General features: G+C 37.7%; 1 pseudogene; it reads right to left on the bottom strand.

Annotated features, from left to right (window-relative positions):
- Window positions 1-10,079: 10,079 nt before the first annotated feature.
- LOC129086119 (S-formylglutathione hydrolase-like) overlaps window positions 10,080-13,635 on the bottom strand; it is a 28,460-nt pseudogene continuing 24,904 nt past the window's right edge.

The raw sequence follows: 13,635 nt of genomic DNA on the forward strand, positions 1-13,635 counted from the left end.
TGTGGAATCAAATGGTGGCTCAAAATAAACTGGAAGATTTTTTTTTTCCTGTATGTATTTTAAAGAGAGTTTATTGACTAAGGAAAACAGTACAGAATTTCTTTAAAAAACTAAAAAAGGAGCCCTGCCTGGTGTGGCTCAGTAGATTGAGTGCCGGCCTGTGAACCAAATGGTCACTGGTTTGATTCCCACTCAGGGCACATGCCTGGCTTGCTGGCCAGGTCCCCAGTAGGGGGCGTGTGGGAGGCAACCACACATTGATGTTTCTCTCCCTCTCTTTCTCCTTTCGCCCTCTCTACAAATGTCTGCTACAATGCCTACTACAAATATTGTGCAAATTGTATATAATTTCTAAAAATAAATAAATAAAATCTTTAAAAAAACCCCCAAAGTTAAAATGGAACTGCCTTTTGACTTGGCAATCCCACTGCTGGGATTATACCCTAAGAACCCTGAAACACCAATTCAAAAGAACCTACACACCCCAATGTTCATAACAGCATTATTTGCAATAGCTAAGATAGCTAAGTGCTGGAAGCAGCCTAATTTCCCATCAGTAAATGAGTAGATCAAAAAACTATGATATATTTACACAATGGAATACTATGCAGCAGAAAGAAAGAAGGAACTCCTACCCTTCGCAACAACATGGATGGAACTGCACAGCGTTATGCTAAGTTAAATAAGCCAGGTGGCAAAAGACAAATACCATATGATCTCACCTATAAGTGGGACCTAATAAAAAAAAACAAACAAGTGAGCAAAATAGAACCAGAGACATTGAAATAAAGAACAAATCGACAGTAACCAGAGGGGAGGGAGGAGGGAGATGAAGGGGGAAAGAAGGGGAAGGGTTGTCAAGGAACATGTATATAGGACACAGGGACAAAGACAAGGTGAGGGATAGGATTAAGTGTGGGAGGTGAGGGTGCATGGGGGAGGGGGAGAATGGTGGGGGTGAAATGGGGACAACTGTAGTTGAACAACAATAAAAAAAGAAATATTAAAAAAAAAGAGAGTTTATTGACATATTTGGATTTTTTCTCCTTTGATGAAAAAAAACTTGGGTTTTAAACTAGATAAAATTGTTGTCTCTTTCGTGTGACTAGTATAGTACTAAGATTATATAGTTCATCAAAAATTGTGATTTAGGCAGGGAAATTGTTATTAAATAGCATTCGATAATTTCATTTCTTCTTTATAAATTCATTACCAGGATCAGCTGGTTAAAGACTTTAAGTCAATCTAAGTGAATATAATTATGACCCCCTTAACTTAATCTTCATACCTTAATTTGTATGTATTCTAATTTTTGAAACTTCATTGCCCTTATTAGTCCTATGTTCTGATATATAGAGCATGCTTCAAATAGTACATAAACCATACAGATTTCAGAGTGGAGCCATCTACTTTGCTGTGAAACCCAATTGTTTTCCCTGGTTATGTATTTTTTTCCTTTTTTTGAGCAATAGTGGCAAGATTTATTGGGGAAGGGGTGGGCGCAGAGCATAGATGCCCCTGCAGAGGCTGCCTCTTTGCCTTATCCACGACCAGGCGGCTCAGCTCCATCTTGCTGTGGGAGCAGTCCAGCGTCTGGGGCCTTAGACCTGCAGCCATGCCTGCGAGGCCCAGGAGGGCCAGGACGCCTGGTTATTTTTGTTGTTTCACATGGTTAAAGGTTTATTGTTGCTACAGACTGAATGTTTGTCCCTCCCTGCCACACCCCCGCCCTCAGCCTCCCAAAATTCATTTGTTGAAACTTAAATCCCAAGGTGATGTATTAGGAGGTGGGGCCTTTGGGAGGTGATTAGGTCCTGAGGCTGAAGCTCTCATGAATAGCATTAGTGCTCTGGAAGAGGCCCGGAGAGCTCCTAGGTGCTTTTCCTTGTGAGGGCAGAGAGTCGTCTAAGAATCAGAAAGTGGTCCTCGCCAGACACTTAACCTGCTGTCACCTTATCTTGGACTTCCCAGCCTCCAAGACTGTGAGAAAAAATTTCTGTTGTTTGTAAGCCACCTGGTCTATGATATTTTGTTGTGGCATCCCAAATGGGTTAAGACAATTGTCAAGTGACAAGTTGGGTAAGTACAATGTTCTCAAGTGCCTTCACACAGGATAATGATACACTATAATATAAGCAGTTGAAAAAACAGAGAAAGTTGTTGCTATGCATTGAGAAGCATGCTAAATCCTCTAGCGAAACCTGTGGATGGGAAAGAATTGCCTGCGATAGAGGGGTTCGCCTTCAGTTAATAGAATAATCCTGCTGAAGGTAAAAATATACCATATATGCTTGTTGTGCCTAAGTTAAAATATCTAATTTGAGTGTAATTTGAGTGTAAATGAATACTCTCTTGTATTGGAATAGAGTAACTTCTAAGTCTTGCTAAATCCTATTAAACTAATTATGATGTGGATAAAAATATTCCAGTGCTTTAATTAACTGTTGGATTAAAAATAATCACATGATGGTATGTATCATATTAGATATTCTTCTAGTCAAGGGATTTACTGGATAGACAATTTTTAAAAAATTAATGGCATGCTTTAACTAATAGTCATATGGGAGAAAATGCACATAACATATAAAGAAATGCAAACCAGAAAAGGTATCCCCAACACTGACTAAGAAAGATCATGTAAATTTATGAGTATATGAGGAGCAATGCGAGCATATAAACAACAATTTATATAATAACAGATGCCCTTCTCCTTCTAGGCCTTTTAAAAAAAACCTCAAGTCCTCAAATCCAATCAACATTTATTCCTCAAAGCTATTTTCTCTAGGTATAAAATGGTTTTATAATTTTAAATCTTTAATTAGGATAAATAGCGAAGCTATGCAGACTTTGATCTTTTTGCTTTAGTGTAAATATTTGAATACAAAATAATAGACTCTTTATATCACTTTCCTATTTGTTTTTAAGGCTGGTTTAACTGCAGTGATATAATAAACATTTAATGTGCTTCCTCTCATGGCTTATCAATTTGCACATTGTGACACTACTTGCATACTAGATCCATTTTCAATGCACACATGCATTCATTCATCCATCCACCCATTCATTCATTCTGGGTTATTTCATTAATTTATTTAGGGATATTTTATCGTTCATTCACTCAACAAACATTTTTTGAGCACCTGCCATGTGCCAAGCACTCTATTTATAGTTCCTCTTTTTAGTTTAATTTCCTCCAAGTTCCTACAAAGATCATTTTAAGCAGTTATTTGCCCCTGTCTCCTACACCTTTCTTTTGAAGAGTGTATTGTGTATAGATCCATGTTACTTATCAACTTTCCAGAAAGACACATTATCTGGACTACAAGTGTTTTATTCTGTGTGACTCAGTGACTATGGTCTTTGGTCTCCCACTTCACTAAAACTGTCTTTAAAACAAAGTGGGTTATAAGGGATCAGTAAGAGATGAAAAGCAAATCCAAACCCAATACCTACTACTAATATTGTGCAAATTGTATATAATTTCCCAGGCTTAAAAATGATATTTCAATGGGTAGGATTTTCTTTTTGTGTGCTAAAATATTTTTAAACTAGACAGAGTTGACCAACATTTCAGGTGTACTAAATGCTGCTGAATTTTTCTATTTAAAATGATTAATTTATGTGAATTTCACTTCAATAAAAATGTTTAAAATTTATATTTCACTGTTTTTGTTCATTTTAATAAAATTATAAACCTCTCCATCTTCATTCTAGTAGTTTAGGAAATAGTCAAATATAAACTCAATGTGTCAAACCTAATGTCATTATTAACTCAGTCTTCTTAAAATGTAAAGCTTAAGTTTAGTCCAGCAGGACAATGTTAAGTCAAAGGAGTCGTAAACACATGCAAGGCATAGCCACTCCGTTCTGATTTATAGCCTGTTTGTTCCATGTGACTCTGAGTCCTGGAACAAATATGACCTCCACCTGTGGGTGGAGAGAGCCATTCCTAATAACATCTAATTACAATATGGAGGCAGGGTTCCTTAAGGATTGACTTGGAGGAAAGAAAGGGTGTTTCTAGAAGAAGTAAGTTCAGATTTTAGAAATTTAAGGAATAAGAGGGCTGAAATGATGTTGGGGAAGCATAACAGAGCTATTATTCATAAGTGAATATACACTTGAGGTGTATCCAGTGCCCCAGGGTAGAAGAAAAGATGTTCTGATGGTACTTGATCTGTTTTAGGCTAATTTTTAGAGGTAGGCAGTTATTTTTGCTGCATTTAATTGAGGGAAGGACAGATTGTCCTTGCTGGTTAAAAAGAGCCTATTTTTCCTTTGAATTTATCTTTCTCTCATTACTCTTACCCTTTATGATTTCCTGTATTTACTTTATGAATATTATTATTGAAAATTGTCTCAAAGAAAGAATTTTCCTACTGAGGAAGTCTGGACCCCAATCTCTTTTCTATAAGCAAGTATCCTAGTTTATAGATGATGAGATGGGACAGCAACGGGAATGTCAAGGAGATGACTTTTAAAAAAGCGGACACTGGATCATGGTGCCCAGAAAACTGGTCTGGAAGTGGATGTGGAGGTCAAGGAGAATGACAATGACTGAGGGTCCTGAGCCTTTAGGGTCAAATGGAAGAAGGCAACACAGGAAGTGGCCACTACCTTTGTTCAAGGAGGAAATCTGGATCATGAGAACAAAAACAGTTTTGGGGTCAAGGGCAAGGGAACACTCAAAAGAAAGTCCGGAAATATGTAGAAACTTTTGGTAAAGGAAACAAAAGTTTCAGCGATCATATAGTAAACAAGTTAGAGAGACAAAGATGAGTTACCTGGAGCTGAGTTGGACTGGACTAACTTGGAAGGGACTGGGAGTAAAGAAGTAGTCAATGCAAAACAAGGACATTATCCAAGAGCTAGATCACAGGGATTGACATGGTGTTTCAGGAACTAGAAAAATTCTGGAAGTAGAAGGGCATCAAATGAATTACCCTCAAAGTTCCCAACTGAGCTGGAGAGTGTGATGGAGAAACACCTTGAAAGGGGGCCTCAAGGTAGAGAATCTTCCACTGCTAATGAATTGTAGCTGTTGCTTCCAAAATGAATTGATCACAAAAGCAGTGACTCTGATGCTTGGATTTTTCTCATCCTTCAAAGACTCTGTCTGAGCAGCACTAGCCGGAGGTTTACAGTGAAAGTAATGGAAAATATCTGTCTTGGTAAAGCATAGGGGGAGATGCTATTCTGATAAAAGTTAAATTGCATCATATGTTACAGCAGTGGTTCTCAACCGAAGGTGATTTTGTTACCTCTGGAGAACATTTGGCACAGAGAGTAACCCTCTAAGACAGAAGTGTGAAATCTTTGCTCAAGCACTTCTATTGTCAAAGATTAGCAGCAGCCCAGTTCTCCTAGCTGCTGGGAAGGAGCTGCAGAAAATCATAAAGGACTCCTTCCTTCTGAACTCAGCAAATGTACTCATTCTGCCTGAGGGGTGCTCCTGGCATCTAGTGTGGAGGCCAGAGATGCTGCTGAAAATCCTACAATGTACAGGCCAGCACCTTACACACTCCACTCATTGCTAACTCTGTCCTTTGAAAAGCTACTCAATTTTTCTGATGTATCGAAATAGACCAAGTTGCTTGCCATGACCATCTTACAGTGGATATATGTAATAATGAATTATTCTGAAAAGAATGAATAGAAATGCAAATGTAATACACCATCAGAGGCAGTGACAGACAGGGACTAACAGTGCCCTCCCACCCTGTGCTGTGAGTGCCCCTTTGAAGGCCCACAGCCCCTTCCTCCTGGAGGGCTGCAGCAGCCTTTGTGCAGGCTCCCAGCCTCCATTCTAAGCTCTTTATAATTCATTTTCACAATGGAAATCAGACTTGTTTTCCTAAAATGTTGCTTTTAGCATATGAATTCCCTGATCAGCAATCTGTGAGATACTGGCATCACCTTCTGCATGAATCCCCAAACTGTCTGCCTCTAAAGCCCCAGCTTCACTGACTACTCCGGTCAGCCAGCCGGTTTCCTTGAGGTCCAGGTCTTGGTTCAGACTCTTTCTCTGCCTTGTGCTCCCCCATCTCCTCCACTGTGCTTATCTATATCCTGCCCATCCTAAGGCTTGGCTCAACTTTACTTCCTTTATAAAGCACCTGCTCCAACCCACTTGTCCTTTTTCCAAAAGCTTTTCGACATATTAATTAGTCCTACACAACGTAATACTAAATTATTCATAATTTTTTATTTGTTTTTAATTTGGACTCTAATGAGGTTATAAATGTCTTGACTTTAAGCCTTTTAAAGACAGTTTCATACTAAAAACTTAACCCAAGGCTCACTTTGCATATGAAGACTTTCCCCACCCTGCCCATATGATTCATCCCTGTCTGCTGACAGCCTCCTTCAAGCCTCGGTCTACACATATGGGTCTTTATCATAGCACCTGGAATTAATTCTTTACTGCACTTTTTGTCTACATACCTCTCCCCGCTAGCTAGATGGTAAACTCTGTGAAGCAGGAATCATAGTTTAATTACTGTTATTTTAAACTCACACACTTGGCTTTAGGTTCATTTTTTCATACCACTTACTGATTTTTAAAATTTATAAACTATTGAAAGCATTTCCATTTACCCTCACAGACTACAAAAACCTTAAATGATGGGCTTTTCATTGTGGTTGTCTAAGGGTCATCAAATTGAGGCTCAAGAGAAATAGGAGAGACCAAGAGGTCTAAAAATAGAAGTTCTCTGGAAATACTTTGAACTATGAATTTGAGAATGAACAGAAGCTGTTCCAAACAATAAACTGATACAACACAAATATAAAATATCACTAATGAGAATATCACTATCCAACATAAGATTTTAGAAAAAGGGAGGAAGAGCTTCATTTCTGTTTGTTCTCTTTATTATCTGCTTGTCACTTACATGCCTTGAAGAGCTAGAAGGACCAAAAAATAAAAGGAATGTTTCTAGAATTATTTTAAAAATGTACTTAGACCTATCTTTATTAAATGTCATATAGTTTTTAGTATGGGGAGAATATGAAGTCAAGTGGGAAAGATTCTGTTGTAATTTTTCCTCATTCAATGTACAAAATGCCCTCCAAACAAAACATTTTTGCTCCATATATATCTAACAGAGTATCAAACAATTGTAAACCATGTCATTGCTGGTACTTACATCTGGGCAGCTGGAAATGATGCTATGACTGGCATGGTGGCTCTAGAATGTACTAATAATTGTCTTTGTTTTGTTTGGCTCATATATATATGTATATGCTCTTCTAATTTGCATGTGTAATTACTTAAATACCATGCAATTACCCACTTTCTTCACACAGTGATTTATACATGTGAGGAATCCCTCCCCTTCACTAATCTTTCCTGACTCCACCCACAACTACATCAAACAGGATCACATGTCTGCCAATTATCTTCTCTGAGATCAAATCTGGGGGTATTTCTTTAGCCCTGGGACTCTGTCTTATTATTCTTCAGAGCTCTTCCCCATGAACCTATTTTTAAAATCTTATCATCATTGAAGAAAATTGTATCCTGGCATTTCTGGCACATCTCACAGATCTAGCTGATCTCAGTATATCCATTTATTTTGTCTTCTTTATAAACTAGTATTTCTGAAAGGATTATGTACAGATAAAAATCAGCTGGGTTGCTGGTTAAAAATGCAAATTTATGGGTTCATTCAGACCAACTGAATCAGAATCACTGGTGGTAATCAAGTATCCCCATTTTTTATTTAGTACTTTAAAATTTATTTTTAATTGTGGTAAAATACATATAAAATTTACCATTATAACCATGTTAAGTGTACAGTTCATTGGCATTAAATACATTCCCATTTTTGTGCAACCATCACCACGAGAGCTCTTTTCATTTTGCAAAGCTGAAACCATATTTATTAAACAATAACTCCCCTTCCTTCCCACACCACCAACCTCAGCCCTGACAACCATCATTTTACTTTCTGTCTCCATGAATTTGCTTACTCTAGGTACATCATGTAAGTGGAATCATGTAAGTACCGGTACTTGTTTTTTTTGTGGCTAGTTTCTTTCACTAGCAGAATGTCTTCAAGGTTCATCCATGCAGTAACATGTGTTGAAATTTCCTTCTTTTTAAAGACTGAATAATATTCCATTAAGTGCATTTAAGGAGCCTGCATTTTAATAAGCACTGTAAAGTGATACTGATATACAATAAGGTTTGTAACCACAACCAGATTTTTTGGTGTTCAAATTGTACTTTCCTCAAGTAGAAATTTGGAATGTTCTGCTCATCACTCATAAGAGTGTGGTACAAAAGAAAGATGCTTTTGTGATTGCTGAATTCTGAAAATGGACATTCAGGACAATTCTCATTGTCCCATCAATAAAAAAAAATAAGCCCTAAAGATATTACATTTCTTGCCTGAGGTCACACAGCTACTATAATAAAGGAACTAGGATGTGACCCTAGCTGTCTCTAATTTCAAAATCTTTTCTTATTTCCTACTGCACTGCATTGCTCCTTTACTGGGTCTTTCTAAAAAATCATAGACCTGTTCGTTTGTTTTCACTAACATTTTGTGGCTCTAGAACCACAACATTTACTCCTTTTTTTAAAATTGTTTTTTATTTTGAGAGTACATTTATTAACAGTGGGGACAGTGAAACAAGGAAGGGGTTAGGGTAGAAGACGCAACTGGAGAACCTAGGTGGGGCTGTTGTAAGTGCACTGAAAAGTCAGAGAAAAGGGGTCTTTGGAGAAAGGTTGGCTTTAGACCGGAGCAAGCTGCCACTGCCCATTGCTCCCCTGGTTGCAAGTCTTGTGGGGTCCTTTACAGTTTAGGAGATGCACCCCTGTAGGGAAAAAAGAAGGGGAAGGGACAGACACTGGCATGCTCCTGGGAGGGGGAGCATGCCCATTTACTTTATTTTTAAAATCTTTCTAAGTTCTTTCACAATGTGATGCATGAACTCAATAAATTCATTCATGACTTTTGACTTTGCAGAAGTAAAGTCTGATTTTTTTGTTTCTATTTTTTTCTATAGCTTGTCAAAAAATTTTTTAAAAATATTTTATTTATTTATTTTTAAATAGGGGAAGGGAACGAGAAGAGAGAGAGAGAAACATCAATGCATGGCTGCCTCTTGTATGACCCCTACTGGGGACCAGTCCTGCAACCCAGGCATGTGCCCTGACTGGGAATCGAACCAGAGACCCTTTGGTTTGCAGGCCGGCACTCAGTCTACTGAGCCACACCAGCTAGGGCTTAAGACATTTTTAAATTTAATAGAAGAATGAACATTTATTGAGCTCAAATTACACTAGGCACTATGTTTGTGTGGTAGGTTTTAATACCCCACCTTTAAAGATGAGGAAACTGAGTCTCACAGAACTTAAGTAACTCATCTTAGGACATACCAAAGACATACTGACAGTAATTGGTAAAGCTGGAACTTTGGTTTCTTTCAACTATGAGTCTGAATTTCTCTTCACAATACACACACAAAAAAACAATAAAATGTATTAACTTTTTATTATTAGGTACTACTGAACTAAAGTTCATTTGTCTGGAGAAAAATTAAGTAACACAAATCTATTCCTTATGTATACTTCCTTTATATTGTAGTGGTTGGTATTAAATAGAAGTGCTGCTTCTTCTCAGGCAACCTCAACCAGACATAAAGTTATCACAATTACTAACTTCTTAGGTGATATGTATGTATTAAGGTTACATTAGGTTCCTCAGCATCCCTGCTTCCATTGGCAACAGTATGATTTCTCCCTCTGCCCCATTTAGATGTATTAGAGATGCTCAAGACAATGAGCCCTTAAAGGAACATGTTCAGAAATTCCTAGTGACTGGTAGTCCTTCAAGGCTGTCATTCTCTGACACTGACAGAGAACCAGGGTCCGTCAATCACTCCACCTTCTCTTTTTTTTCCAAGTTTTTTTTTTTCAGGTTTCATATCTTTATTCAGAAGACGATTCAACATAGAATGAAACATTTTTAGCACTATGAAATACAAAGGTTTGAAATCGTTTCCCCTGCAAGTCTATTTATTACCATTTTTATAATCCTAAAGAGATTCTCTTATTTAAAGTTTTTTCAAGCACTTAGACATTTTGCATGATCAATAATAAAGGTTGCAATGAAGTAGTAGTTATGATTAATACTCTCTAGTAATCTAAAAACAACAAGCTTTTCTTCTCTGTTCAGGCAGCTATGAAGTTACTAGGTAGTAACTGTGCATCTGAAACAAAATTGGTCATCTTTTGCTTGACCAGTTACTATAGTATGTTCAGCTGAGAACCTAGATAAGACTTTATAAGATAGGTAGCATCATAAGTTTTCCATTTACTTTGGTCAGTTTCCAAATATCCACTAAAGGCTTTGTCTCTGCCCAGGACAGAGCACTGAATTGTAAACTGGGGCAAATGCTGACACAGATTTGCATTTTCCAGGATTCTTTAAAGCAAAAACCAGAGCTCCACGGCCTCTCACAGAGTGGCCAAAAATAGACATCCTTTGGGCGTCCGCTGGAAAATTGGCATTTGTGAGCTGGGGAAGCTCCTCTGTTACCTAAGAGTACATCCTGTAGTTAGTTTTCCAAGGATCTTCAGTGGCACCCACAAAACTCAGCAACCTTAGTGCCCGTGTCCCAGCTCTCACCTTCTCCTTTAATATTGCAGCCACGAGGACTGCTATCTGGAGCAATGACAGCAAGGCCATGATTTGAGGCAGCCCAATGATGACCAGATTTTGATGTAAAATTCTGTTCTATCAAGTTAAAGCAGGCAGCCAATATGGTACAGGGCCTTTTCCAATTTCTGCCTTTGGTGGTCAGTAGAGAGCAAATTTCATTTTGCAGCTCAGTTTAACACTGCCATGTTCAAAAGCGTTCTCAATCCCCCAAAACGCTTGTTGGAAAACTGTTTCAATGCCGTTCTTTTCCTGTCCAACAGTGACGTGCTTTTTATCTGCACCAAAGTGTAGATGATCCTCCAGTGGCAGGAAGAGAAGAAACATTCAAGGCCTCAACATTTTCTCCAGTTCTATGTCACTGGGTTTCCAGTCACTGAGAAATAAGTGACATATAACACTGTACTAGTTTAAGGTGTACAACATAATGATTTGATGTAAGTGTATATTGTGAAATGATTACTCTACCCCTCATTTTTTTTTTTGAGCATCCCAGGAACATGTGTTATTTAGTTATCATTTGAAATAGCATGCAGACAAAAAGTTTTTAAAAAGTTTAAAAAAGAAATTCATATAACTTATGAAAGTTATGAATTCAAAAGTTATATGAATTTCTGAACTATTATTTCAAAGAAGGGCTATTAATTCTTGTACCTGTTATTATCAGAATAAACTTTAAAAGCCTTTATATTTCTGTATTTAAAAATATTTTTTTCCAAAAAGTTTGAACAAGGGAAATTAAGATGATCATATACACAGTTTAATTATATAAGCCGTAGATTTAAGAAGTTGCTGCAATCAGATTCCATTATTTTGCTAATGCTCAGTGAGACATGCCAAGTGGATTACTACAGCGCCCAACAGGTCAACTAATTGTGCTGATGAGTTACAATTTTTAGGTTTCCATTTATAAAACATCAATCAGGCACTCTGATGACTGAAATAAAACTGATAAACACATTATAGCCACTAATAATAGGGGGAGGAATTATGTTTTATGCTCTATTCTTACTCTACATAGATCATTTCAAAGCAGGACGCTTTGAGTCAAATGACCAAGGTACAATACAGTAATCTATTCTGGGTCATATCTGTAGGGATGCGTAAACAAGTGTTGTTTATTTGGCAACTCTCAAAATCAACAGGTGGCATGAGGAGAAGCAGCTCTGACAGAAGTGTTGACAATAATGTCAAAGCAGTTTGAGTAGTTTATATGAAGGACCTACCACATGCCCAGCATGTCAAAGTCGAGAAGTGCATTAGTTCATTCACCTAGTCACTTAACAACTGTATACTGGACACCCACTGTGTGGGAGACACTTTGTGGGAAGTCAAAATTGCTAAGGATGTTGACTGGTAGAGAAAGGTTAACTGCACCAGGGGCTACACAAAGAGGTTAAAAAGGCTTAAGAAAGAGAAGTGACCTATTTCTTTCTTACCAAAAGCTAGGAGAAAAGCCTAATCAATCATAGTGGCTTATTAATGAGGTTCAAAGCTTTTTTTCCCTTTTTGCTACTAAGCATCTCTTTTAATATTGTGATGATGCTTTATCAGTTATATTGCTTAAGGGATAATGGTCTCATGCTCTTTCAAGAGCAACAGTTATACCAATAATGTTAGGAGAGGTTTTCCTGTGGAAAAAACTGTATTCTCCAGTCCTCACTTCAAATATCTATTCACAATAATTTAGGATGTGATATTTGAGTGAGTATTTAATTTGCAAATAAATATAACTCCTAGAAATACAAACAGAAGGCTTATGAAATTAAAGAAAATATATGATTCATATACATAGTCATAAAACTAAAATATGTTTGTACATAAAGAGTATTTAAATAAAAAATAATAATCTGGGCCTTTTGTTTTTGTCTTTATGTAATGTGTGCTGCCCATTATTTAACTGAGGAGCATAACAACTCGCATATTCAAACTGGAAACGTGACTCTTATGACTCATAATTGTTGCCTGACCTTAAATCCTATTGTCTAATGATTGCTTCATTGGGATTATATGAATCATCACCTTGTCTTCTGTGTGTTTACTACAAGGAGATCTCTTGGTTTCACCTGAGAGATTGTTTCCCTTTTGCTGTGGCCCAACATCACCATGATGCTTGACTAGGGTGATCATGTTCCAGGGCACTGGATGTTGTCCTGAGCTAGGAGACTGAATTAGGGATAACCTGGTTCCATCCTATGCCTTAAATATTCCATGAGCTCTACTCAGTGTAATGCTAATTGTTGTAGTCCCTGGCCTTTAAAACTACAACCTAGCAGAGGAGTAGAGAATGTTAGAGTACAACTGAATAAAATGGGTAGGGTAGGAGGTTTACAACAAGCCAATTGCTTCAATGTCAACCCTCTTAAACTGACATGAAGACTGATCTAAACCAAAATATTTTCCCATTTTGGAATAGGAAATCATAAGATAGCTCTCAAGGCTTCTCTCTTTTCTTTAACACCAACATAGGTGTGTAAGGTAAGAAAAAGAACCATGAGGCTATTACCAAGAGTTATTTTGGGTTTTTTGAACTCTAGGATCTAGTCTACAGCCCCTCAAATTTTCTTAATCTCCAGTGTTCCCCTTCATAAGCAAGGCTTGGTGTGCCAAGGGATAGATTCCACTAAAACCATTACATGAGAAAGAAGATAAGGCTCCCTCTCCTGCCCAGTGTCCTCCTTCTAGATGCTCTGAGAGTATTGTTTGTTAATGGAGCATCCCCTCTGAAAACAAAGGGAGGTGGAGGGAAAAGGAAAGAAGGGGAAGGGAAGGAAGATGATTAAGGTCTAGTCCATGGATACTTAAGTGGTTCAGAAAGAGGTGGAAATCCTACCTGTTTACTCTGGCCTCGTGAGCCTAGGAGATGCACATCCTGTTTGTGGACATGAAAAGATGAGTCACCTCTTGAAGGTACAGGTGAGGCAAGCCTTTCTTCTGTATCCTTTCTGTATTTTCTATTAAT

The sequence above is a fragment of the Pteronotus mesoamericanus genome, unplaced genomic scaffold (genome assembly GCF_021234165.1).
Source record: "Pteronotus mesoamericanus isolate MK-2021 breed Mesoamerican mustached bat unplaced genomic scaffold, CSHL_Meso_final scaffold_36, whole genome shotgun sequence".
In the NCBI taxonomy this organism is placed as follows: Eukaryota; Metazoa; Chordata; class Mammalia; order Chiroptera; family Mormoopidae; genus Pteronotus; species Pteronotus mesoamericanus.